Source organism: Rhipicephalus microplus, unplaced genomic scaffold (genome assembly GCF_043290135.1).
Source record: "Rhipicephalus microplus isolate Deutch F79 unplaced genomic scaffold, USDA_Rmic scaffold_13, whole genome shotgun sequence".
Lineage (NCBI taxonomy): Eukaryota > Metazoa > Arthropoda > Arachnida > Ixodida > Ixodidae > Rhipicephalus > Rhipicephalus microplus.
Window position 1 is genome coordinate 30,315,417 of NW_027464586.1, and position 27,721 is coordinate 30,343,137.

Below are 27,721 nucleotides of genomic sequence, written 5' to 3' on the forward strand. Positions count from 1 at the left end.
TATTTCATGCGCCACCATATGCGCACTCTTCTGAAAGCTGTAGCTAGCCTCGTAAAGGCAAAAGTTTTTGTTTCTCAGAATGGTTCAGGGATCGTTATCTATTTCTTGAACAAAGAACGGCTTCATTTTACTTAGACCAGACAAAGAGGGTAGTTTCGTCACCATACAAAGTGCTGCGTCTCTGGACAAGGTGCAGCAAGCGATTCCTAAGAACTTCGCTACCACCAATTTGAATCTCGCCAAGGTTAAACGGCATGCTGTACAGTTGTGTGGTGACCAGAACATGCTGAAGCTGGCGAAGGCGGTGAAGTAGTGTAAAGGTACTAGTTTAGCAGTCTTTTGCCGCCAAGGCCCAAATGTTGGAAATCCTCTTCCGTGTCTTTGTGAGCATACGTGGTGCGTAGCTAACATTGACTGCCTTCTTTCATTCCATTGATACAATACTAGGCTAAGCTATGCTGTGCTAGTGTGCTTGGATAGCAGAACGGTTAGGACTGCTGCCTTCAGATCTCCAATAGTGGTTTTGAATTCCGCCTCATGAAGGCTTTTTTCGACAAGAATTCCTGTTCTGAATACTTGTCTTTTTCTTTCTTCCTCTCTCTGTAATCGTTCTTTTACCCAAGATGATTATTACAAACCACACTGGAGAAACCAGTGCGCGTGGTCTATAGACAAACATAAAGAGGGTGTGGAGAGAGTGCGCCCGTTCATAAGGGTGATCATCTCTGTTTCCGACAGACAAATGACAATGAGCTTCGACAGCTGCACTGTTAGAGAATCCCCAACCAAGCACTCCGTTTAGACGCTGAACCAGTGGAACGTGCTGCCCAGGTCTTAGGCAGCCGGTTAGTCCGGTTAGTCAGAACGGTGTAAGGAAGCGTTTCTCAGTTATTCATTACGTATTCGCGTTTCCTAATGAGGGTACACAGATGTTCGTCTTGGGTTCAGCACAGTGTTTACTTGATATGTCGCACACAGTGCCTCCATTTCTGTGTCGACATGTGGGAGTGCAATGAGCGATTTATTTGTTCAGTATATACTGCCCATAGGTCAAAGTGGTCAGTACCGGTTTTGCGTATTGTTACCCGGTGACACACTCACGCCACGCGTTTTAACTTGACTCGTTAGCTGTCTGTACGAAATGCTTGGGTGGAGATATCGCTTACAAAATGTGATGTCACTGTTTTTATATCATGGGGAGAGAATAGGACCACATAAATGAACCAGTTGGCAAGCACAACAAAATAGAGGGAACCGTACGCTCCGCTTTTAAAAGCTGAAAGCGGTGGTCATATCCAGCTCGTAGTGCATACTTCAACCTCTTAAGGCGTATTTTTTTATTTCATGATGTTACTCGACAAGTTGAAACTTTGTATACCTACTATACAATCGATAGCTTCGCCGTGGTGGTCTAGTGGCTAAGGTACTCCGCGGCTGACCCGCAGGTCGCGGGATCTAATTGCGGATGCTGCAGCTGAACTTTCAATGAAGGCGAAACTTTTGTACGCCTGTGTGCTCAGATATAGGTGCACGTTAAAAATACCCAGGTGGTCGAAATTCGTGGAGCCCTCCACTACGGCAGCTCTCATATTTATATGGTAGTTTTGGAACGTTAAACTTCCCTTGTCAATCAAATGAATTCGTATACAGTCGACAAAGTTGGAAGTAGCTTGTGCCATTGAAGCTTTCGCATATGGGTGCGTTCTGTGTCATGGGCATTATCCTTCGAAGCACGAAAAATTGTGCTCGTGACATCCTTTCAAGTTTGCTGTGCACCCACTCCTGCTCTTAAGAGGAATACGGGAAGTAGCATGTGCACGAAGTCGTTTGACATTCGCATGTTCTGGCGCTTAATGGCAATGGACGCTTGTACAATGTCATACCTTTTCTATATTTATTTATTGTATTTTACTTGGGTAAATACTGCCTGTCCGATTGCCAGACTTACAAGGCAGGGATAGGCGGAACAGTGAACAGAACAATATGCAGGAAGTACAAAAAAATGAGCAGCATATACAGCTGTGAATATGATATGTAGAAAAAAAAGAACGCGTTGCTTCACAAAAGACGAAACAGAAAATGCAGTCCGCAATTGTCGTGCCATACAGAGCAATACTAAAAACTGCACGAGAGAAGTTCTCGGCAGATATTGCTGTGCACAAAAAAAAAGGTGAAGTACAAGTATAGTGGGCAACAATGCAAAACGTACATCTGGACATGTTATTTGCAAGCGTGGCTATACGGTAAGGCGAACATTTTGACTAAGACTGAGCTGGGCACAAGAAGAATGGCATTGTAAAAGAAAGGGAAGTGCAGCTGTCGGAAAGATGGGGCAGGTAATGCGCGGAGAAATGATCTCAGGTCAACACTTTCCAGAGACTCTGGTGGCAATTTGTTCCCCTTGTTGATTGAGCGGGGTAAAAATATACTTGTATATGTCAGTATGACAAAGGAGCTCACCTATTCCTTTAGAGTGAGAGGAGCACGTCTTGTGGCGCGAAATTGATTCAATGCAATTGGTTTTCTGAATTGCTAGCTTGTCTTTATATGTGAGGTTTAACAACTTCATTATTTTGTGGTAACGTCTCAATTGCAAAGTTTCGAGTTTAGCGCTTTTCAAAAGAGGTAATGAAGATGTAATGTGTCGGTGGGCACTAAACACGAAACGTACAGTCTTTCGCCGTACTAATTACAGTTTGTCTATGTTAACTTGTCCGTGGGGGTCCAATACAGACGACGGGTATTCTAGTAACGGTATTACGTATGTTTTACATGTGAGAAGCTTAGTGTCACGAGTTGCTTTAGCAAGTATCCGTCTTAAGTAACCTAGTTTCATCAGAGCCTTTTTTTCATTGTAATTCATATTATTGTTCTATCTCAAATTAGATTTGAATATAACGCCAATGTTCGTATGTTGCAAAACTAATGACAAGGAGTGATTGCGTGGATTGTATTCAAATTTTAAGGGATCTTTTTTGTAGGTTATTGTCATCGCAACAGTTTTTTTTTTCGAGTTCATGTTCATTTGCTATTTCTTACACCGGTCCTGAATTTTATCTAATAAACTGTTTAAAAGAAGCTGGTCTCTAGAATTGTACATTTCTTGATAAAGCACGCAGTAATTTACAAAAAGACGTATCTTAACCGGTGTATCCCATCGCGAACAATAACATTTATAAAAATCAAAGAGAAAACAAGCCCCAAAACGGATCCCTGTGGTATGCCGGATTGAATTGGCGCGGACATTGGTTCCACCGAGCGTGAGGCACTGGTACGTGCAGCTCAAATAAGCTTCGATCCCGAAAAATAAAAAGTCATTTTCAAGATTTGCTTTAATTTGATCAGTAGCTTTCTTTTTGGCTTTGTTTCTCTAGACCAAAAGCAAGGTCATGTACCATTTCAAGCAGTTGTGTAACTGTCGATAAACTACGTTGGAAGCCATGCTGACGACTGTCTATTATGTTGCTGCTTTCGATGCACGGGGAAAGGTGCTTTTATTATATGCTGAATAACTTTAACGCATGCGCATAACGTCGACATTTGTCTGTACGCGCCAGGTGTGTACTGATTTGCCTTTTTTGTATGGGAGTTATTTTGGCATAACGCCTGTCATGAAAAAGTTCTGCTCAAGAAAGCGATTTTCGAAATATTAGGCCATTCTGCGTAGCGGCCCACAAAGACATTGGGTATGTTGTCAGTCCCACTGGTATTCATATTGTTTAACTTGAGCAGGAGGGAAAATACGCCCTCTTCCTATATTTCTATGTTCCCAATCGGCGGCAAATCATCAAACAAAAGAAATTCAGTTTCCGTGTCATTATTTTAGAGAAAACTGAACAGAAGTATTCATTGAGTATGCGCGATGTTTTTCAGCTGTTAGTTTCAGGATTGCTGTCTATGACAAGAGTATACGTGCCGATTTTGAATGCGAAGCATTTCTTAGTGAACTTCGGCGACTTTCAGCGTATCTATCTATCTATCTATCTATCTGTCTGTCTGTCTGTCTGTCTGTCTGTCTGTCTGTCTGTCTGTCTGTCTGTCTGTCTGTCTGTCTGTCCCCGCCACGTTGGTCTAGTGGCTAAGGTACTCGGCTGCTGACCCGCAGGTGGCGGTTGATCCCGCTGTGGCGGCTGCATTTCCGATGGAGGCGGAAATGTTGTAGGCCCGTGTACTCAGATTTGGGTGCACGTTGAAGAACTACAGGTGATCAAAATTTCCGGAGCCCTCCACTACGGCGTCTCTCATAATCATACGGTGGTTTTGGGACGTTAAACGCCACAAATCAATCAATCTATCTATCTATCTATCTATCTATCTATCTATCTATCTATATATCTATCTATCTATCTATCTGTCTGTCTAGCCGCCTACGACTTTTAGCTCTCCGGGCTGTTTGGTTCACGGTATCGATACCAAACTTGGTATGACATAACATATGATGAACATATTCGACTAGTGATAACATTAAAATCATGACATGTATGCCATAAATGCCATTATTTACATTTTATGGTCATGCTGCTCTTGTTGTGGTCTCGTTCACATTACTTGTTGCAAAAATGATATGCTATGACATAGTTGCATGGCGAACACAAGCCACAGACCCTAACGTGGAAATCATGACATACATGTCATGTAAGTCAGGTGTCATCACTACACGCCACGCTCATGATGCGCTGACAGCCTTCTTGCTAGCTTCGCGTATACCAAATTCGGCGTTATGTGATGCGAATGGATGACGAAGGTATGTGACTGTCCTCGCAGCCGTTTCGCAAGCTTCACATACTCCAAATTTTGTATTACGTGACGAGAATGGTTGACAAAGGGATGTGACTGCTGCAAGCATAATAATTATGTGATGCGTGTCGTGTAGCATCATGTCTACACGCTACGCTCATGATGCGCTCGCGGCCGTCTGGCTAGCTTCACACGTACCAAATTCAGTATTACGTGACGCCAACGGATGACATATGTAATTGATATGTCCAAACATGAGAATCATGACATGTGTGTCATTTAACAACATGACTACATGCCGCACTCATGAGGCACTCGGGACCGTTTCGCTATATTCATATATGCCAAATTTCGTATTACGTAACGTGAATGCATGACGAAGGTATGTGACTCGTGCAAACATAATACTTATGAAATGCATGTTATGTAAGAGCATGACTACATGCCACACTCAAGGTGTTAATACACTTAGACGTGACACGGTGCGCGTATGCTCCAGCGTTTGTTTCGTCGCATCATGCCGGCGATGCCACGCCGGGCGCCGATCTGCCTGGCATATACTCGCAGGCACGTGCCGCACTTATTGCTTTGACGCATGCGCGTTTGAGCATGCCCGGCGTCCCTTCGTCACAAACCTAGGCAGACGCGGTGCATTCTGGGTAACGTGGTTGGTTCGAAATGCAGAATGGCGCATTTCGCACTGGTGGCTGGTGGGCTGCGCTGACAGACGCTGGTCGCGTCTGGCGTCAGACTATGAGTGTTCGCGTTTTGCTAGCGTAGCGTCGATGTGCCTAGCGTGCGCTTGTCAACTTTACGTCGCAATATATTCGGCCCTTCATGATGCTCCCCCCGCCGTTTCGCTAGCTTCACATAATAAGTTTGGTATTACGGGACGTCAATGGGCAACAAAGCTATGTGACTGGTGCAGACTTGATAATCGTGAGATGCGTGTCATGTAACAACATGACTATATGCTACGCTCATAGCACGCTCGCGGCCGTTTCACTAGCTCCACATATACCAAATTTGGTATCAGGTGGCGTGAATAGTTGACGAAGGTAAATTACACGTTCAAACATAATAGATATGACATGGAAGTTATGTACGGTATAATTTACCTCCGTCTCGTAACATTGTTCTGATTTTAAACTGACAAATAAACCTTCATAATTCGTGCTTCGCATGTCAACGATCCCCACTGTACGTGGGATCTGCATTGTTTTTTATTCGGCGACAGTTACTTCAACATTACGCCAGGGAGAAAGAAATAATTTTTAGTTGCACGCTTTTATAATGAGCTTTAGCGTCAGCAATACAGTTTTTAAGCTCCAGTCTCATTGCGCAAATGAAGTTGCTTGTGGACGCTTTGTTGCGCCGTTTCAAATTTTTTTTCAATTTTTTAAGTGTTCATCCCAAGTGAGCAAATTTTTGGTTATCCAAGGGTTTGCATTCCGTATTAGTTTGCGCTTACGTGGTACAAATTCATCAACGCACTTTCTCACAAGTTTTTTGAAAAAGTTCCACAGGTGATTAACTGAGTGCTTATCCCACTTGTAGAAGGATACAAAATGTGCGAATGGGCTGTCTAGTATGTCAAGTACGTCAACATCGCTTGCATGTGCAAACACAGGAACAAAGGTTTCTCGCTTTATGACCTCGTGGGTACAGCTCAGTTACGTATCTAGGCATACCATATTGTGGTCCAATATACCCTCCAAGATTCGGATAGTAGGATTTCCCTGTAGCACCCTGTGGTTGATGAAGAATAATTCCTAGAGTCATTGCGTTGTACCTTAGAGTCGAATAGGTGCATGAACAAGTTGTGCTAAAATATGAAACAACATGATATCAAGAATATGTTCCGCCTCATTTGAAAGCGCATAGGGGAAGTCATCGTCCCAGGCAATATAGGAAGCGTTAAAGTCTCCAACAAGCATTAGATTACTGCAGTGATCTTTATAGGGTAATCAAAAGTTTTGAGCCTTTCGTAGAAGGATATGTCTGAACTGGAGGCCTATAGAAACCGCCAATAATCAGTGCACATTCTATTAGGATAACCTTTACGACAACACATTCGATTCTTACGCTGCGACAACCTCAACTCCTCCAGTGTGCCCTTGAATATAATCGCGTCTCCGCCACCGCGCGTGTCTTTAAAGTTTCGAAGGGTGCAGTAACCCGAGGATGTGATTTCATAATTATTGTTGCCACTGTTAAGCCGTGTTTCTGTAACTACTATGATTTCTGGACTGTACGCGATGACTATGCTTTCCAAATCACCTGTTTTATTGACAATGCGGCGAGCATTGATGTTTAGGCAAGTAAATATTCCTGTGTGACTGCGTGGTCATGCATCTTCTCGCCTCGCCCTAGCTCGGTGCTTTGAAACTGATACTCTAGTCATTTGTTCATCGTCCCATTCAAATAGTTCATCAACAATTTTAATTTTATTGTGCACGAGCTGGACTTTCTTTCCCGATCTGCGTAGGTCAGCCGTGCTGTCCCAGAGCTGTTATGTTGTTTGCCTAGTGGCAGGAGAGAAGTCTTCGGGTACTAACATGTGCTTTCCTTTTAGCTTAAAAAGATATTCAGAACGCTCATTCTTTCACGAGGGTCAAACAATTGCAGTGTCACAGGGCACGGTTTATTTGGCTGGCGACGCCCCATTTTGTGCAATATTTCTACTGAGCGTACGTCTACTCCCAAAGTATCTTTAAAAATCTCAGTGACGACCTTCTTGCCCAGGGCATTGGTTGATTCGGTCTTATATATCCACAAGCCTTTTCTCAGGACGCTGCATGCTTTTTTCGATTCTTTCAACTTTTTTCAGCTTGAATTCATTGGTGTTCAGCCTTTCTTCTATAAGTTTTTGACCACGAAGTAATCGTTTGAGAAGTTTCGTGGTGCTAGCTCCGGAATTCAGCTCTACGTCCCCGCACAACATAATAAACGCAGCATAAGATCCAATGTATTCATAAAAAAGTATGTAAACAGCTTGGCCACGTCAGCTGTATAAAACAACGATTGCTTGTTTTAACTTAAGGATAATAAACACCAATTTGTACAGAGAGCAGGAATGGATTTGTCATGACGCCGTTCCGATGCCAACCGACGTGCCCACTGCGCGGATGTTGCTCTATAAGCCCTTTTATAGCTACAGTCGATGCAGTCGGGGCGCCATCATGTGGTGTTGAAGGATTCAGCACGTGCGGTTCTTGGTGATGAGTAAACTGCTGATACGGGAGCGTGATGACATTCATCTTCGTCGGCGTGGTCGATGCTGTGACCATCGTAGACAGCACAGGCAGGAATGCCTGTACACTGTTGTCCTTTATGAAAGCGAACACGCGAACGCGTGGCCTGCGCTCTGCGGCGGCTGCCTACAGCACCATCCACCGGCAAGTAAAGAAAGCACGTTTGCTTCAAGTGCCATCATTTGTTATGCAAGATAAAGAGTCATCGCCGGTAGACAAGCGTTGCTATATTACGTTACCTCACCGCTCGTGCGGCGAGTGATATCGGGTGATTACTGCAGCTTGCGCAGTGGTCGCGCACAAAGTTTGATAAGTTGGCAGTAGACTACGCACTGCAGGTATCACCCTTTGCGCGAGCGGGGAGGCAGTTTAATCTAGCAACGCTTGTCTACCGGCCGTAACTCGTCGTCTTTTTAGCAACAGATGACGGCGAAAGCCAGCGTGTTTTCTTTTCTTGTTGCTTGATGGTGCTGTAAGCAGCCATTGCTGAGCGCAGGCAACGCTTTCACGTGTTCCCTTTCATAAAGGACGACAGTTTACGAAGAACAGGAATAGGCTTGTCATGACGTCGTTCCGATGCCAGATGTGCCCACTTCTATTACTTGTATTCTGAAGCTTTATACGAAAAAACGTGTGTTTCTAACGCGCGAATGTTACCTTCACTGGGTTGCCCAGTTGAGGAAGTTATTCTAACTGTATTTGCGAGTGGATGCATGGCTCTGCGCTAGAGCACCAGCTTTCTACGCAAACCCGACCCTAGATTTGATCACCACTTAAACCTATTTCATTATTTATTTGAGGAGTATCTTTTTCATTTTTTCTTTATGCAAAAATGAGTTTTCGCTCATAACTAACAGCACCTACACCCGAATAACGGCGAGAGGTTCTTTAACGCTACCACGTTAAAGCCGCATTTGCTATGGACATGTGACGACTGTGCTGAAATGCTAGCACAGAACTGCATCACCACCACAGATGATTGAGTTAGTGCCAGAATAGGGTTCTTCGATGCGCGCGCCCTCCTCCACTGCCTTGGAGGGTGAAGACAACAGCGCCGTCTGCTACAGCCTCCGCCATTACTATGCCGTCACCGCAAGCCACTTAAAGCCACGATGGGCAGCTAACGGGTGTCGCGTGGCTGCATACAAAGTTGGTCGCGTCACAACGCGCGCTATTCAAGCAACATGGCAGAAATAAAAAGTAATTGCTTCGGGAGTGTGAAAGTCTCAGATTTCTATTCTCGAATCTTCATTTTGAAAGCGTCATTAGCAGCTTGGGTTGCTCGCAGCAGAGAACAATCGTACACGCCAGCCGCGCTAACACCTTCATTAGCATCTTCTCGGACTAGTCGCTAACTATCATATAGGTTAAAGATGTGAAACACACGCCCCCATGTCCTATGACCTTCTATTTTGTGTGTGTGTGTGTGTATGTGTGTGTGTTCCGCCTTCTACAAATCAGAACAGTTTTACAGCCTGCTGAAAAAAAGAATAAAAATTAACGTGCTGTCGTGTGAAAAGAGTAAAACGGTGGTTGTGTAGAACATTTTTTTATCTTGTTTTGGAATTATTCATCAGCTACCTCATTTACAGACCACACTGTTCAACGCACGCTATTTTGAATTTTGTTTTGATCTATTTTATCTTTCTCCAAATAGCATCTAGGCGAAAAAATGTTGAAAAGATATCGTACTATTTGGTGTTTTGCATGGGGCTTTTACGGCATTAAGTTATGACTGCCATGCCGACATTGACTATCAATCCAGATTATGCATGATTTCTGCAGGAATATACTGTAAATTAGCACTTTTTACAAAGCATTCATTAATTTTGTTAAAATGAAGCACCCACATGGCTTAACAACAAAAAAAAGCAGATTTCATTCAACAAATAGCAATTTTGGGGGCCGCAACTTCATTTAGACGAATTACTATACTTTAAAAACACATATACAACTCACTGCAAGTTAACCACAGCGCATGGTTTTTTGGGTCACCGGCGATTTACCGGTAAAGCACATTTGGTCTCGCCAGCTAGGCCGGCGATTTGCTGCAGGTGAAGCCAGAAGGTCCATAAGAAAGAAGTTAAAGAGTGTCGGTTACTTTCTAAAATATAGAGACAGTCACAAAATATTCTTTGACAATGAACTGATGGGATGTGTGCTTTCAATGTAATGTTACAAGAAGAAATAGTTGAAGGTGGCGGCAGCAACAAGCGCGCGACGTAGGCGCACACCGCCACGACACTGACGCTTGTGTACAACAAGTGATTAAGAACAACGCATTTTGCGATATCTAAATTGAATGAGATGTATGTACACAGCACACACATGAACGTGTATTTCATCCGTGGAAAAGAAATGATGTAGGCCCACGTATTCACAGTTGTGTGCACGTTAAAGTACCCCCGGTGATCAAAACTTCAGGAGCCTTTTACTACGACGTCTCTCACTATCATGGTTTTGAGACGTTCAACCCCTCGCATTATTCAACGTGCCATGCAAGCAGTGCACTGGTGATCGCGCGAAGCCCGATTGGGATAAAATTTGTAAACAGGGATAAGCGTCCTTTTGCACCTTGCGTAAGTTAGTCAATCACATAAGGCTTGATCGTGATCAATATTGCCCGTGTGACAGTTCCTTAAGTTGATTGATTGATTGATTTACTGATTGATTGATTGATTGATATGTGGGGTTTAACGTCCCAAAACCACTATATGATTATGAGAGACGCCGTAGTTGAGGGCTCCGGAAATTTCGACCACCTGGGGTTCTTTAACGTGCACCCAAATCTGAGCACACGGGCCTACAACATTTCCGCCTCCATCGGAAATGCAGCCGCCGCAGCCGGGATTTGAACCCGTGACCTGTAGGTCAGCAGCCGAGTACCTTAGCCACTAGACCACCACGGCGGGGCATAGTGCCTTAAGTTATAACTCTCGAAATGCTGAAACGGCGTAACTTAAGCTGCAAAAACGTGAACCGTGCATAGGTTGCCATTTGTCGCACTTGATCTTCACCAGCCTCAAGAGTCGCCTTTTTGGATATTTCGTACATCTGAACATCCTATAGCTGTTTCGCGAGCGGTTTATGAACTGCGGCACGCAAGGTCCGGCTATTTCGCCCGAGAAATTCTACGCTAGTTTCACTCAGCAGCCTCGATAAGACGGGGAGAGCCGAATGACGGCCGCCGATCGAAACGGCGGCGCTCACCCCTTCAAAGAGTCACTCAACCCTGCAAGGGGGCGCGCGCATCGAGGAACCCTACGCTTGATTGTTGCTTGAACGTTCCTGCGTGCCATCGTACACTCTTCGTCAAATCCTGGCTCGACTGCACGCCGGCAGGCAGGAAATCAAGTCAAATTATTGCCGCTTCTAGGCGGCTCCGTAGACGTGTTCCAGAGAAACTGGACCGATTCGAAGTGGCGTTCCGAATAGCCAGGATTTGAGGTCAAATTTTTCTTCGCAAGATACGGCCTTCGGTTAGGCGTGACTTTCCGTAGGTGGCTATGTCCTGATGCGGTGGCGGAAAAAAGTATTAATTTACGCTTTCAGAGCGGTTTCTCGTAGAGAATGCGGCGCATATTACGACTACAGATAATGAAAAACCGTTAGTATCACAATCACCGGTATTTGCGAGAACAACATGCAAAGCACAGCCCGGGAATCAAACTCGGGACCGCATGCTCGCGACGCAGATGTCTTACCCATTGCACACCAGCGCCACCACATGACGGCGAGTCTTTCGCGGAGGTATACATCTACCAAGTGGGTTTTTGCAAGCCGTCTTCAGAACCTTGAACTGTTTTTGTGCCAGTTGCATGCATTTGATCAGCGAATAGATTGTAGGACTTGATGAATTCGAGACAACCACGGTTAACGCTTTCGGCTCCGACTTCGGTTCATGGTGCGCCGTTCCGCAAGAACGATTAACGTGTGTTTGTGCGTCGCTTTAGTGCTTCCCGTAAACTGCGGGTGTTACGCTCACCGAAATTAGCGGACGAGGCTGTGTTAGGCTGTCGAAACCTGCGTATGTTTCTCGCACGTGCGTGTGCTGTGAGAAATCAGGCTGATTTGTGTCGGGAAGTACACGCGTATCAAGGACAGCAGCAAACAGTTGAGAATATATTCTCAGCTGTTTGAATACAGTACGCTTTCGCACGTAAACGTTGCATGAGTATTTTAGCGTGCCTACTCTAATAATTGCATTTCGTACGCGTGAACTGCCGTGAGCTGCACGCTGGGGCATCAGCGTCTTTTTAGCATTCCAACGATTAATAATTTCTGCAAGTAGACTTTCTGCGCATTATTTCGCGATATAGAGTGATTTTTACACATTTTCAATCTTTAACTGATCTTACTTATGGGGAGTGGCTACTCTTACCTTTATTCAGCATCACATCGCTGTTCAAGTGAATGCCGAAACGCGCGCCAAAGTCAAGTATGACGTACACAAATTAGCGACGGACTGGTCGGTCTTCCTCGAAATAAATAATGCCTCTGCACATTTCTTTCGCGAACGTCGGCGTGTAGATGGGGTCAAGAAATGGTGCAGAACAAACCTCAAAATATTTATTCTTACTGCTAGCAGTGCTCTTTAGAAAATTGGAATTCTTATAGCTGGTACATTATCTCCACAGCGGTACACTGATTGTCTTGGTCGTGGTTCACTGCTACAAATCCATGCTAGAATATAACAACTGTACTTATTATTCAAAAGAGTGAGCAAATGTCGGTGACATACGCTCTCCTGCTGACTTTGATTGATTATTTGATATGTGGGGTTTAACGTCAAAAAACCACCATATGATTATGAGAGATGCCGTAGTGGAGGGCTTCGGAAATTTCGACCACCTGGGGTTTTTTAACGTGCACCGCAATCTGAGCACACGGGCCTACAACATTTCCGCCTTCATCGGAAATGCAGCCGTCGCAGCCGGGATTTGAACCCTCGACCTGTGGGCCAGCAACCACGTACCTTAGCCACTAGACCACCGGGGCGGGGCTCTCCTGCTGACTTCTGAGATCTGTACGTGAAGTTCATCATCAAATTACGCAACCACTAACTAATCAAAGGTCGACTAATAGATTTTTAGTTTTGATCATTTTTGGTCTCGCGGCGCTCGGTTTGTTTCTTTTTTGCCATGCTTTTCTGAAATCATCAGTTCAACTTGTTCGGTAGAACATGAGCATCAACATACAGAGACCATTGTTTCAGAAAGCTTTCACACATGCACTAGTACTCTTTTATTTAGTGCATTACACAGTATCAAACCTCGACAACTGATGAACGAAAAGTTGTTTGTATTCTTTTATTGAAGTCAAAAGAGTAACAATAGGACTGCACATCCCAGTGTATGCCTAAATGCAGAGAGATGTATGATATCTTGAATAAAGTGTGCCATATAGCACTGGAAAATGTTTCCGTGTCAGACCAACTTGCAGAAAACGACTATCACAAGACAGCGGGATGAAACGGCGACGCACAAATTTCACGGCATGCACACGATGGTGAACGTGACGCGGGCGCCGGGCGCCCAGCTGTCTTGGCGACGGCAGGTGGGGGGGGGGTGTTTCTTTCTTTTTTTTTCCGCGCTCACGCTTGTGGCTGAATGGTTATGCGTAAGATCATGCCGGCTCCTGGCACCAGGCTGGCGCGATGGACATGGCGGCTTTCCCCTTTTTTTCTTTTTTTTCCTTCTTGCGCCTGCTTTTACCGGCTGTATTCGTGACTTCCGTACCGCACGGATGTCACGGGTATTTTTTATTGCTGGGCTTCCTATTGACAGGATTGTAGTCAGTACGCAGGAGCGGGCTGCCTTTAGCCGTTCGTTATCCGGCACCTGAATTAGAGTGTACGCGCCTCATAGTCGCTCGCGATAGTTCTCTCCGAAATAGAAAGAGAAAGAATGTGATTCGGGAAAGACGAAAATATCCATTGGTGAGGGCACTAGCGTGCGACGTACAGGGGAACGTCACTCACGGTGCAGCCAATGTACAAGTCTCTGCACCAACGGCATAAATATCTTTCCGCTTTTCCGCTTTTAAAAGCAAAGCATTTCTTAGCGCACTTCGGAGACTTTGAAGGCATATATATATATATATATATATATATATATATATATATATATATATATATATATATATATATATATATATATATATATATATATATATATTGTCGCGGTTCAACGTAAGTCGTGCACCGAGACGTTGAGTCCAAGAATCAATGGCGTGTGTTTTTATGCAGGAGCTAAGAGCAGGCGAGCAAAACAAAAGCACGTCGTCTTCTTCAGTCCCCCTTTTCACAAGGCTGTTGGCGCGCACATCGTCTTCGTTCTTTGTTTCGGGCGCGGCATTTGCCTCCCCTTAAAAGAGCATCGCCCCGATCCTATAGCTGAGACAGTAATTTGCGCAAAAAGTCACTCTGTAGAAGCGACGGTGCCTCGCAGAGTCACTCGCTGACGTATGGCTTAATGCGCACTACGTGCACAAGCTCAGGTCGGTGCTGGTGACGCCTTGAACAGTTTAGGCTATCCGGGACGACTTCATAGGTAACGTCACTTAGTCGTCGCAGCACTCGATAAGGTCCGAAGTACCTTCTGGGCAATTTCTCGGATAGTCCCCGTCTTCGTACAGGCGTCCACACCCATACCCTGTCCCCGGTTTCGTACGTTCCAGGTGTATGACGTTGGTTATAGCGGCCTGCGTCGTACTCTTGCTGTTGGTATATTCGCAGACGTGCGAGCTGCCTGGCTTCCTCTGCGCGTTGAGTAAACGCGTCAGCACTCGTTTCGTTGTCATCGCATTCGTGTGGCAGCATCGCGTCTAACATCGTTCTTACTTCTCGTCTGTAAACAAGGCTGAATGGGGTCATCCGTGTGGTTTCCTGTTTCGCAGTATTATATGCGAACGTTATGTAAGGGAGAAACTCGTCCAAGTTTTTGTGTTCGAAGTCCACATACATTGAAAACATGTCTTCCAGAGTTTTGTTAAGTCGCTCGGTCAACCCGTTGGTTTGTGGATGGTAAGCTGTCGAATAGCGATGAATAGTACAGCTGAGCACCAACACATGATCTAAAAGCGCGGCCGTGAATGCGGTTCCGCGATCTGTTCTAACGATCGATGGCGCACCATGTCTCAGCACAATAATCTTTATGAAGAACCGGGCTACCTCCTCTGCTGTGCCTCTCTGGATGGCTTTTGTCTTGGCGTATCGAGTAAGGTAGTCAGTCGCCACTATAACCCAGCGGTTACCAACACTAGTGGTGGGAAGTGGGCCCAAAAGGTCCATTCCGATCTTGTCAAATGGCGTTGTCGGGATCTGGACAGGATGTAGCAAACCGGCTTGTTTCGTTGGAGGTGACTTGCGCCGCTGGCAATCGAGGCAGGTCCGAACATGATGCTTCACGGTAGCGGTGAGTCTAGGCCAGTAATATCTCCCTCGAACTCTGCTCAGTGTGCGCGTGTAGTCTAAATGTCCAGATGTTACCTCTTTGTGGCACGCTTGCAACACCTCAGAACGAAAAGTGGTAGGGACGACAAGCAGGTAGGTGGACCCGTCTGACGAGAAGTTCATTTTGTAAAGGACATTGTTTCGCAGAAAAAACGATGATAGTCCTTTTGTAAAGGCTTTGGGTGCATTCTGTCTTCGTCCTTCTAAATAACTAATCAAGCCGAGTAGCTCAGGATCGTCATGCTGGTGATCTGCGATGGTTGACTTGTCGAGGATTCCGAGAAACGCTGTCTCTTCATCAAAAGCAGCAGCCGACTCTATTGGTGATTGAGATAGGCAGTCGGCGTCCATGTGTCGTTTTCCCGACTTATACACCATCGTTATATCAAACTCTTGTAGTCTAAGGCTCCAGCGTGCCAATCGCCCGGAAGGATCTTTCAGACTTGTCAACCAACACAACGAATGGTGGTCACTGATAACATTGAATGGGCGGCCGTACAGGTATGGGCGAAATTTCATAACTGCCCACACCACGGCGAGGCATTCGTTTTGAGTGGTCCAGTAATTTGCTTCTGTGCGTGACAGAGTGCTGCTTGCGTAAGCTATCACTCTTTCCTCGCCGTCCCGGCGCTGCACAAGCACAGCTCCGAGGCCCACATTGCTGGCGTCAGTATGGAGCACTGTAGAGCGGTGTCATCAAAATGGGCAAGCACGGGGGTCGTGTGTACACGTTGCCGGGAGTAATTGAAAGCAGTTTCCTGTTCGTCGCCCCAAACAAATGCAACGTCATCTCTCGCAGACGAGTTAAAAGCGACGCAATGCGTGCAAAATCTGGAATAAATCGCCGATAACCTGCACATAGACCTAGAAAACGCCTCACTGCCTTTTTATCTGATGATGTTGGAAACTGTGTGACAGCGGCAACTTTTTCGGGGTCTGGACGAACTCCTGCGTAACTGAAGACATAGCCAAGAAACTGCAGTTCCTCAAAGCAGAAGTCACAATTCTCCGGCTTGAGCGTCAGGCCTGTGGCCCGTATGGCCTGCAAGACCATTTGCAATCACTCAAGGTGTTCGTCAAACGTTGTAGAAAACACAATGACGTCGTCAAGGTATACTAGGCACGTTCTCCATTTAAGGCCAGAGAGAACGGTATCCATGAGACGCTGGAAAGTAGCAGGAGCAAAGCACAAGTCAAATGGTAAAACCTTCAATTCGTACAGTCCGTCTGGCGTCACGAAAGCGGTTTTTTCACGATCCCTGAGGTCTACTTCAATTTGCCAATATCCGCTCTTTAAGTCCATGGAAGAGAAGTAACGTGCGTTTCGAAGCCTGTCAATCGAATCATCTATGCGGGGAAGCGGGTACACGTCCTTTTTTGGAACCTGATTTAGCTTTCGATAGTCCACACAGAAACGCAGGCTGCCGTCCTTCTTTTTCACTAGAACAACAGGTGATGCCCAGGGGCTTTTCGACGGTTGAATCACGTCGTCTTCAAGCATTTTTGTTACCTGCTGTTCTATTGCTTCTCGCTCTTTTGAAGCCACGCGGTACGAATTTTGATGGATTGGTCTAGCCGTGTCCTCTGTGATGATTCGGTGCTTGGTGAAGGACGTCCGGCCAACTTTCGAGTTCGACGCAAAACAGTCGTGGAACTCGTCTAGTAGCACAAGCAGGCGTTCCCGCTGTTGCTGAGTTAAAGTAGGGCTGACGTCAAGGTTGGGTGCTAGGTCACGCGGGTTTTGTGCAGGTGTTGCTTCGAGTGCTGAAAAGCAGTCATGAACATCAGCGGTCTCGTCGAAATGTGCCAACGTTGTGCTTTTTGGAAGGTGCCATCGCTCGGAGGTGAAATTGGTCAACAGCAAGTTCGTTTGGCCGTCGGTGACATTGACTATTCCTCGTGCTACGAAAATCCCGTGAGTGAAAAGCAGCGAGGTTAGTTTGTCGGCGACTCCTTCACCATCGAACGGTACGTCACATGCTACTGAAACGAGGATACATGATCGAGGCGGCACGACTATTTTGTGGTCTTTGAGACGAAAGAATTTGTGCTCTGGTGATGTCTGGGTCAGTCAGACGAGCACTCTCGTGAAATCAAACCACGCGGTCCCGGATGTTGATTATTGCGCCATGCTCCCTGAGAAAGTCCATTCCTATAATTAAATCTTTGCTGCACTCTGGGAGAACAATAAAAGTCGCGACGAACGAAGAATCTCCTATGCTGATTCTTGCTGTGCATATTTCAGTAGGGAGCTGCAATTGACCACCCGCTGTTCTTATATGTGGTCCTGTCCATGGCGTTCTTACTTTTCTAAGATAATCACCCAGCTTGCGACTTATTATAGAAAAATCGGCACCCGTATCGACTAAGGCCGTCACTTGCTCTGCGTCAATAATTACATTGAGGTCGGCGCTCACCATTTCGTCGTTGTTAATATTCGTCGGCGTCAAGTTGTTCTGTCGCGGCAGTACTGGGGAATTTTTATCGTCTTGTGGTCGGGCTGCGACCTTACCCCGAGAGGTCGCCGCCTTTAGTTTCCCCGGTAAGGGCTGGGCGACCTTGTTCCCCGAAGGTCAGCAAAAGTACGTCGATTCGGTGATGATGTATGAGCAGGGGATGGAGAGCGTGACCTGTGGGCGGAATTGGGCTGGCGATGAGGAGGCGACTCGTGATAGGGAGACCACGTTGTTGAAGGTCCTCGAAAACCAGGGTCGTCATGGCGAACAATGTAGTCGTCATTGGCACGGCGACCGTCGTACACTGGCCGAGACGGGCGAAGCGATGTGTCATTGTGATGAGTGAAGAAAACGACAACGACGGAAGTGCGGGGCAAGGCGCGTGTAATGTGCGCGTGAGTGTCAGCGAATCAGCTGACCTGTGATGGCCCATAGAGGTGGCGTGCCACGATTGGGCCACGGGCGACCATCACGTGGGAGTGGGCTTTGTGGCTGGGGACGAGCCGAAGCAGCGGCAGACGAGAGACAGCGGGCCGAAGCGTCGGACACAGGCGATCCAGGTTCCGGCCAGGGAACGCGGCCGTCCACGCTACTGTCGTCCAACTACCAGCTGGGGCGGCATTGCCGGCACGAGTACTGCATCTCGGGGCGCGGCCTGGCCTGCTGTTCTCTTCCTTGCCGAGGGCATCGCGGATCTCGGCAAGGCGTCTCCACGGTCAGCCGTTCGACACAGCGATGAACGTGGCCTGGCTAATGGTCACGGTTGCGTCGAGCATCGCGTCTCGGCGCACGCTCTTCGCTGGACGGGCTGGCCATTCCCCGCATGGAGCATCGCGTCTCCGATGCGGGTTGACTGCTCAGTAGTCGCACCCATGCCATCAAGCGCCGGTGTCGCCAGAGTGTCGCACATCGGCAAGGGACGAGCGAGACGCTCTGCCGGGCGAGACGCGGGCGTGTGCACAGAGGAGCACGGAGCCGGGCGAGGTTCAGGGTGGCCGAGGATCCAGGTGCCAGGGGAGTTCTGGCTGAATCGAGGATCGCCGAGCGGTGCCGAGCGACGCGCCAGACTCGGACGTGGGCCACGAGCTCATGACGCTCAGACTCGGACGTGTCGGCCAGGTCAAGCTCCGGTGTGTCTGTTCAAGGTCCAAGGCCGAGACCTGCCGAACGGCTCCTGCCTGGGTGCAGTGGCCGGGAGCAGGTTCGTGGGCAAGGCCTACAGGGTGTGGTCCTCGTGAGCCGTGGCCTGATCCTGGACCTCCTGAGTTGCGACCCTGACTGCTGGGTTGGCCGCAACGTCCGACTCAACGGCGCTGCACATGGTAGCGTATCCGTGCGCCGTCAGCCGTTCCACCCATGCCATGAAATAAAATTTCATGTTAATCCTTTCTCGTCCGCTATCAACAAACATAGTGACGAACGTTCCTTAACCATCACAGTCGTGGTACCAACCATAGCGAGCTATATGGCCGCCACCACCACAGTTGAAGCAGAGAGGGCGCCGATCGACGGTGCGCCAAGCGTCCGTTCTGCGAAATTGTGGGCGTCTTATGTCCTCTCGTGGTGGTGAGTAAGGCGCGGCAAGTGGTGGCTGGTGGCATGGAGACATCGGAGACATGGGCTGACGTCTGAAAGCCTCCTGCAATGGTTGCGACGAAGGTGCGGCTGTAGGTGGCTGGTAGTATGATGTAATAGGCGGGACGGGTGGTGGTCAGCGGACAGCGTCGGCGTAACTCAGTTGACGCTGATCGCGACCGAGATCAGCTGCTGAAAAAGCGTGCCTATGTTCGTCACGAACGACTGCGGCAACAGCGGTCACTAGTGTATCCACTTGAGGAGGCGAAAGCTTCTGAATTTCTTCGCGGACAATATCTCTGATAAGGTCACGTAGGGAGCCCTGATTGTCCAGAGTCACTGAAGCGGCGTTGATTGGGGTGGTAGTGGACGAGCGATCATATTGCCTCAATCTTTGGTGCAGAGCACGCTCAATGGCAGTGGCTTCTCTTATAAAATCGGCCACTGTAGTTGGGGCATTGTGCACAAGTCCAGCGAACAGTTGTTCTTTCACGCCGCGCATAAGGTAGCACAACTTCTTCTCCTCGGACATGTTGGGATCAGCCCGACGACAGAGGCGCGTCACGTCTTCAGCAAACATTGCCACAGTTTCGTTAGGTTTTTGAAGCCTTAACTTGAGCAACTGCTGAGCCCGCTCTCGACGGTCGACGCTAGCAAAGGTGTCAATCAGCTGCTGACGAAAGTCATCCCATGTAGATATACGGTCTTCTCGATTCTCAAGCCATGTGTGAGCACCGTCATCGAGAGCGAAATACGTGGGGGCGAGCTTCTGTTGAGCATTCCATTGGTTAATGTCGGCAACGCGTTCGTAATGCTCAAGCCAATCTTCAACATCTTCGTGTGGGGCACCACTGAATTGATCAGGCACAAGTGGCTGAAGAAGTGTTACCTGGGCTGGATTGGAAACGGGGCTGCCTTGTATCTCTTGGACCAACTGTGGCTGGCTAGCGGAGGCCATTGGTAGAGGTACGCAATTCCTCGTAGAATGTTCGTCGAAGGAGATCAGCTCAGGAGATAGGCCTAGCAACCGCCGACTGAAGCGGTGCACTGGTGTCGTAACAGGTGGCTGCGTGTCGGGACTTGATGAACGGCTCCCAGATGGGGTGTTGAGCATCGGCAGGCTTGCTACCCAGCGCCTCCACCAGTACCGCGGTGTCGCGGTACCAATGGCCTCCACTTCAACGTAAGCAGTGCACCGAGACGTTGAGTCCGAGAACCGATTGCGTGTGTTTTTATGCAGGAGCCAAAAGCAGGCGAGCAAAACAAAAGCACGTCGTCTTCTTCGGCAATATATATATATATATATATATATATATATATATATATATATATATATATATATATATATATATAACTCATCCCCTGATGAAGGGAGGTCCCCTCCCGAAACTGTTGGGAAATAAATATATTTATCTTTGTTGACAACGCTCCCGTTGTGCCATATCCCATACCTACACGAAGACTAACTGGCCCATTGAATTATTACTTCCACTATATATATATATATATATATATATATATATATATATATATATATATATATATATATATATATATATATATATATATATATATATATATATATATATAGTCCAGTAGATCATCCGTGAGCGTTCACAACGTGGTTTATTTCGACGTTTTGGCCTAGAGTCTGGTCTTCATCAGGAAGGCCAGACACTAGGCCGAAACGTCGAAATAAACCACGTTGTGACCGATCACGGAGGATGGACTCTATATGCCACGCTATGGCCACTGGCACTCACTATATATATATATATATATATATATATATATATATATATATATATATATATCGCCACCTACGACTTCTAGCTCTTTTTGCCGTTTGGATAATGGTATCAATATCAAACTTAGTATGGCAAAACATCACTGTATGAAGAATATATATGACTACCATATCATGAAATGATATGTATGTCGAGAATGTCATGATTTACATTTCATGGTCCTGCAGCTCTTGCGGTAGTTCGTTCACATGGCATGTTGCAAAACTGGTATGATATGTCATGATTGCATGGCGAACACAAGCGACAGACCCTTACATGAAAATCACGGCATGCGTGTCTTGTAACAACATGACTGCATGATCGACGTATGTAACTGCGCGGTAGTAAACACGGACGACAAGAAGATACAAGGACAAGCGCAGACTATCAACTGAAGGTTTATTTTTCACAAACCACATATATATGACTGAAACAGAAACAGAAAACACGAAAATCAACAAAAACTGATGACTTAGCACTTAACAATCGACCAAACGTGAACGTTTGACAAAAGCAGATTCAAGGACCATGTGCGCCACTTGCCAGATACCGTAGCTCTTTATCTAAAAGAGCTAACGACGGTTTGCTGACGCAGTGTTCTGGTTCCCGTGCCATTTTTTCCGCTTCGACGATCATACGGGTATGATCGTCTTTGTGCCTGAACATTACGACCGTGCCTTCGAACTGCGCAAGGCAGCCACACCTACTGATGTGCTGAGCTAAAAAACCCTCATTGCCAGTGCGCACATTGCGTGCGTGCTCGCGCAGGCGCTCATTTAGGCATCTCCCAGTCTGCCCGATGTAACACGCACCACAAGATAGCGGAATTCTATATACTACATTCATGTCACATCTGACAAACTGGGTTTTATGCCTGACAGTGCAAGCTTGTTTGGGCCTATTGTTTACACATGTCATTTTGGCTAGCTGAGAGAGCTTGTAAGGTGCCGAAAAAACGACCTTTACGCCCATGCGCTGACCGAGCTTTTTTATCTTGTGAGATAGCTGGTGCTTGTAAGGGATTACCGCGACTTTGTCACGTTTGCTTTTGTCTCTGTCATTAGTGCTCTCTCTGCTTCTGGGCTTTTTCTTCTTTTTTATTGTTTCTGCCACAGAAATGAGAAGCGAATCCGGGTAGCCAGCTTCTTTCAGACGCTCAACTTGATTTTGGAAGCTTGTTTCCATCATATGGAAACATGATCTGTCCAGGGCATTAGTGAAGCAGGTGTTCACTATGCCTCTCTTAACCAATTTGCTATGCGCTGATTTAAAAGGCAAAAGCGGTTTCATAGCGCGAGGCTCATACATCCAGCATGCGTGATTCACGCTGAACAAAAGTCTCATGTCTAGGAAGCGAATCGAGTTGTTCACTGGGAGTTCATGGGTCAGTACGAGTGGACTCAAGCAGTCACTAAAAACTTCAATTACATCAGATGACAACCCCATTACTCTAGCAGATTCACACTTAAAAACCACCAGGTAGTCGTCGACGAACCTGAAAATTCTCACAACTTCCTGGCAACTCAGCCGCTCTTTCAAGTTCCTGTCGAACTTCGCAAGCAACAAATCACTCAGAATCGGTGCAATCGAAGATCCTATTGAAACGCCATTATTTTGATAAACATCACCGTTCCATTCTACAAAGGTAGAGGTCAGATAGGTAGCTAGCAGGTCAAGAAAACTGCTAACACTGACACCAGCTGCATTCTGGAATGTTACGTGGCCCATTAGATCAACACATTCTTCTATGCATGAATACAAAGCGTCACGAGGGAGAGAATAATATAAATCTTTGATATCTATGGAAAAAGCACTCAAAGTGTAGTTAGAATACTCTTTGAAGAATTCAGTGACCTCCCTTGAATTCCTGACTAGAAAGGGATCATTAATCTCTAAAAGTTTCAACTTTTTCTGCAAAAACATCCCTAAGGCGTTTTGCCAAGAACCCTTCTCTGTAACAATGACACGAAATGGCACGTCGGCTTTGTGTGTCTTTGCCGAAAAAAACATCTCTAGGGCCAACTTCTCACTTTTTTCTATCTTTTTTGCTATTTCAGACAGGTTAAGCTGCGTGCACAGTTTTTTCGCCTTAGATTTGACTTTAACCAGGTCAATACCACTGCACTTTTGGAAGACGGATGTGACCGCACTTACAGCTTTCTTCAGGTACAAGTCTTTGTTGAGGACCGCGAAGCCTCCCTCCTTGTCCGAAGGCACCACGCACAGTTCGTTGTCTCGTAGATGTGAAATTGTCCTGCTTAAAGGAAGACTGCTTGCGCACGGCTTAACTCGCTGCAGCACATCAACTCCTTCAGACACGCACCTGTTACAGTCTTCTTGTTGAGCAAGGCTTGAAACACGTCTCACTATGGCCAGAAGATCCGGTGCGGTGTACTTCTTGTCTACGGCATACTTGGGGCCTAAGCTCAACGTCCGCCGCACGAAGTCTGGAAGAACTACGTCACCACACGTGTGCACAACACCTTTGAAGCGCTGCTTCGCCGCGATTCCAGAGCGTAGCCTCCTGAGTTCACCTGCCCACAGTGTGTCTGTGGTATGCTCGATGCATGCTGTGAACTCTTTCATTCTTCGTCTTTTGATACTGGGACTGACCTCCTGTTGAAGCTGAAGTTGCAGGGCTTCTCTATACAGGCGGGCCTGTCTATTCCACTCTGATCTGAGAATCTTACAAATCCGGAGACCATGGCTGCTGGAGGGGTTGACGCCACCGAATAATCCTTTCACGTCTGAAGGCAGCTGCTTCTGTCGAATATGGAACGCGAAAGCACGGGCACGGCAGGTAGCCAGTGCGACGAGGGTGATGAGTATAGACGGAAGAAGGGTTAGGGACGAAACACTGCCCGAAGAACTAGAAATGTAACTAATCAAGGTGGACGATTGGGCGAGTTGGTGATTCATGATCGACGTATGTAACTGCGCGGTAGTAAACACGGACGACAAGAAGATACAAGGACAAGCGCAGACTATCAACTGAAGGTTTATTTTTCACAAACCACATATATATGACTGAAACAGAAACAGAAAACACGAAAATCAACAAAAACTGATGACTTAGCACTTAACAATCGACCAAACGTGAACGTTTGACAAAAGCAGATTCAAGGACCATGTGCGCCACTTGCCAGATACCGTAGCTCTTTATCTAAAAGAGCTAACGACGGTTTGCTGACGCAGTGTTCTGGTTCCCGTGCCATTTTTTCCGCTTCGACGATCATACGGGTATGATCGTCTTTGTGCCTGAACATTACGACCGTGCCTTCGAACTGCGCAAGGCAGCCACACCTACTGATGTGCTGAGCTAAAAAACCCTCATTGCCAGTGCGCACATTGCGTGCGTGCTCGCGCAGGCGCTCATTTAGGCATCTCCCAGTCTGCCCGATGTAACACGCACCACAAGATAGCGGAATTCTATATACTACATTCATGTCACATCTGACAAACTGGGTTTTATGCCTGACAGTGCAAGCTTGTTTGGGCCTATTGTTTACACATGTCATTTTGGCTAGCTGAGAGAGCTTGTAAGGTGCCGAAAAAACGACCTTTACGCCCATGCGCTGACCGAGCTTTTTTATCTTGTGAGATAGCTGGTGCTTGTAAGGGATTACCGCGACTTTGTCACGTTTGCTTTTGTCTCTGTCATTAGTGCTCTCTCTGCTTCTGGGCTTTTTCTTCTTTTTTATTGTTTCTGCCACAGAAATGAGAAGCGAATCCGGGTAGCCAGCTTCTTTCAGACGCTCAACTTGATTTTGGAAGCTTGTTTCCATCATATGGAAACATGATCTGTCCAGGGCATTAGTGAAGCAGGTGTTCACTATGCCTCTCTTAACCAATTTGCTATGCGCTGATTTAAAAGGCAAAAGCGGTTTCATAGCGCGAGGCTCATACATCCAGCATGCGTGATTCACGCTGAACAAAAGTCTCATGTCTAGGAAGCGAATCGAGTTGTTCACTGGGAGTTCATGGGTCAGTACGAGTGGACTCAAGCAGTCACTAAAAACTTCAATTACATCAGATGACAACCCCATTACTCTAGCAGATTCACACTTAAAAACCACCAGGTAGTCGTCGACGAACCTGAAAATTCTCACAACTTCCTGGCAACTCAGCCGCTCTTTCAAGTTCCTGTCGAACTTCGCAAGCAACAAATCACTCAGAATCGGTGCAATCGAAGATCCTATTGAAACGCCATTATTTTGATAAACATCACCGTTCCATTCTACAAAGGTAGAGGTCAGATAGGTAGCTAGCAGGTCAAGAAAACTGCTAACACTGACACCAGCTGCATTCTGGAATGTTACGTGGCCCATTAGATCAACACATTCTTCTATGCATGAATACAAAGCGTCACGAGGGAGAGAATAATATAAATCTTTGATATCTATGGAAAAAGCACTCAAAGTGTAGTTAGAATACTCTTTGAAGAATTCAGTGACCTCCCTTGAATTCCTGACTAGAAAGGGATCATTAATCTCTAAAAGTTTCAACTTTTTCTGCAAAAACATCCCTAAGGCGTTTTGCCAAGAACCCTTCTCTGTAACAATGACACGAAATGGCACGTCGGCTTTGTGTGTCTTTGCCGAAAAAAACATCTCTAGGGCCAACTTCTCACTTTTTTCTATCTTTTTTGCTATTTCAGACAGGTTAAGCTGCGTGCACAGTTTTTTCGCCTTAGATTTGACTTTAACCAGGTCAATACCACTGCACTTTTGGAAGACGGATGTGACCGCACTTACAGCTTTCTTCAGGTACAAGTCTTTGTTGAGGACCGCGAAGCCTCCCTCCTTGTCCGAAGGCACCACGCACAGTTCGTTGTCTCGTAGATGTGAAATTGTCCTGCTTAAAGGAAGACTGCTTGCGCACGGCTTAACTCGCTGCAGCACATCAACTCCTTCAGACACGCACCTGTTACAGTCTTCTTGTTGAGCAAGGCTTGAAACACGTCTCACTATGGCCAGAAGATCCGGTGCGGTGTACTTCTTGTCTACGGCATACTTGGGGCCTAAGCTCAACGTCCGCCGCACGAAGTCTGGAAGAACTACGTCACCACACGTGTGCACAACACCTTTGAAGCGCTGCTTCGCCGCGATTCCAGAGCGTAGCCTCCTGAGTTCACCTGCCCACAGTGTGTCTGTGGTATGCTCGATGCATGCTGTGAACTCTTTCATTCTTCGTCTTTTGATACTGGGACTGACCTCCTGTTGAAGCTGAAGTTGCAGGGCTTCTCTATACAGGCGGGCCTGTCTATTCCACTCTGATCTGAGAATCTTACAAATCCGGAGACCATGGCTGCTGGAGGGGTTGACGCCACCGAATAATCCTTTCACGTCTGAAGGCAGCTGCTTCTGTCGAATATGGAACGCGAAAGCACGGGCACGGCAGGTAGCCAGTGCGACGAGGGTGATGAGTATAGACGGAAGAAGGGTTAGGGACGAAACACTGCCCGAAGAACTAGAAATGTAACTAATCAAGGTGGACGATTGGGCGAGTTGGTGATTCATGATCGACGTATGTAACTGCGCGGTAGTAAACACGGACGACAATGACATGTGTAAACAATAGGCCCAAACAAGCTTGCACTGTCAGGCATAAAACCCAGTTTGTCAGATGTGACATGAATGTAGTATATAGAATTCCGCTATCTTGTGGTGCGTGTTACATCGGGCAGACTGGGAGATGCCTAAATGAGCGCCTGCGCGAGCACGCACGCAATGTGCGCACTGGCAATGAGGGTTTTTTAGCTCAGCACATCAGTAGGTGTGGCTGCCTTGCGCAGTTCGAAGGCACGGTCGTAATGTTCAGGCACAAAGACGATCATACCCGTATGATCGTCGAAGCGGAAAAAATGGCACGGGAACCAGAACACTGCGTCAGCAAACCGTCGTTAGCTCTTTTAGATAAAGAGCTACGGTATCTGGCAAGTGGCGCACATGGTCCTTGAATCTGCTTTTGTCAAACGTTCACGTTTGGTCGATTGTTAAGTGCTAAGTCATCAGTTTTTGTTGATTTTCGTGTTTTCTGTTTCTGTTTCAGTCATATATATGTGGTTTGTGAAAAATAAACCTTCAGTTGATAGTCTGCGCTTGTCCTTGTATCTTCTTGTCGTCCGTGTTTACTACCGCGCAGTTACATACGTCGATCATGAATCACCAACTCGCCCAATCGTCCACCTTGATGACTGCATGCCACGCTCACGATGCGCCCGCGGCCGTTTCGCCAGTTTTCACATTTACTAAATTCGGTATTATGTGACGTCAATGGACCATGACGGTATGTGACTGGTGCAAACATGATAATCATGAGATGCGTATCGTTTGAGAACATGATTACATGCCACAGTCAAGGCGTCAATTCATTTCAAGGCGACGTGGTGCGCGTGCTCGCTGGCATTCATTTTGTCGCGTCACACCGGCGTTGCCATGCCAGGCACCGGTCCTGCCA

At 46.7% G+C, this 27,721-nt stretch overlaps 1 protein-coding gene across 3 annotated transcripts in view; it reads left to right on the forward strand.

Annotated features, from left to right (window-relative positions):
• The window catches only part of Gat (sodium- and chloride-dependent GABA transporter), an 879,924-nt gene that overhangs the window by 785,679 nt on the left and 66,524 nt on the right, over window positions 1-27,721 (forward strand). The gene's annotated exons all lie outside the window — the stretch shown is intronic.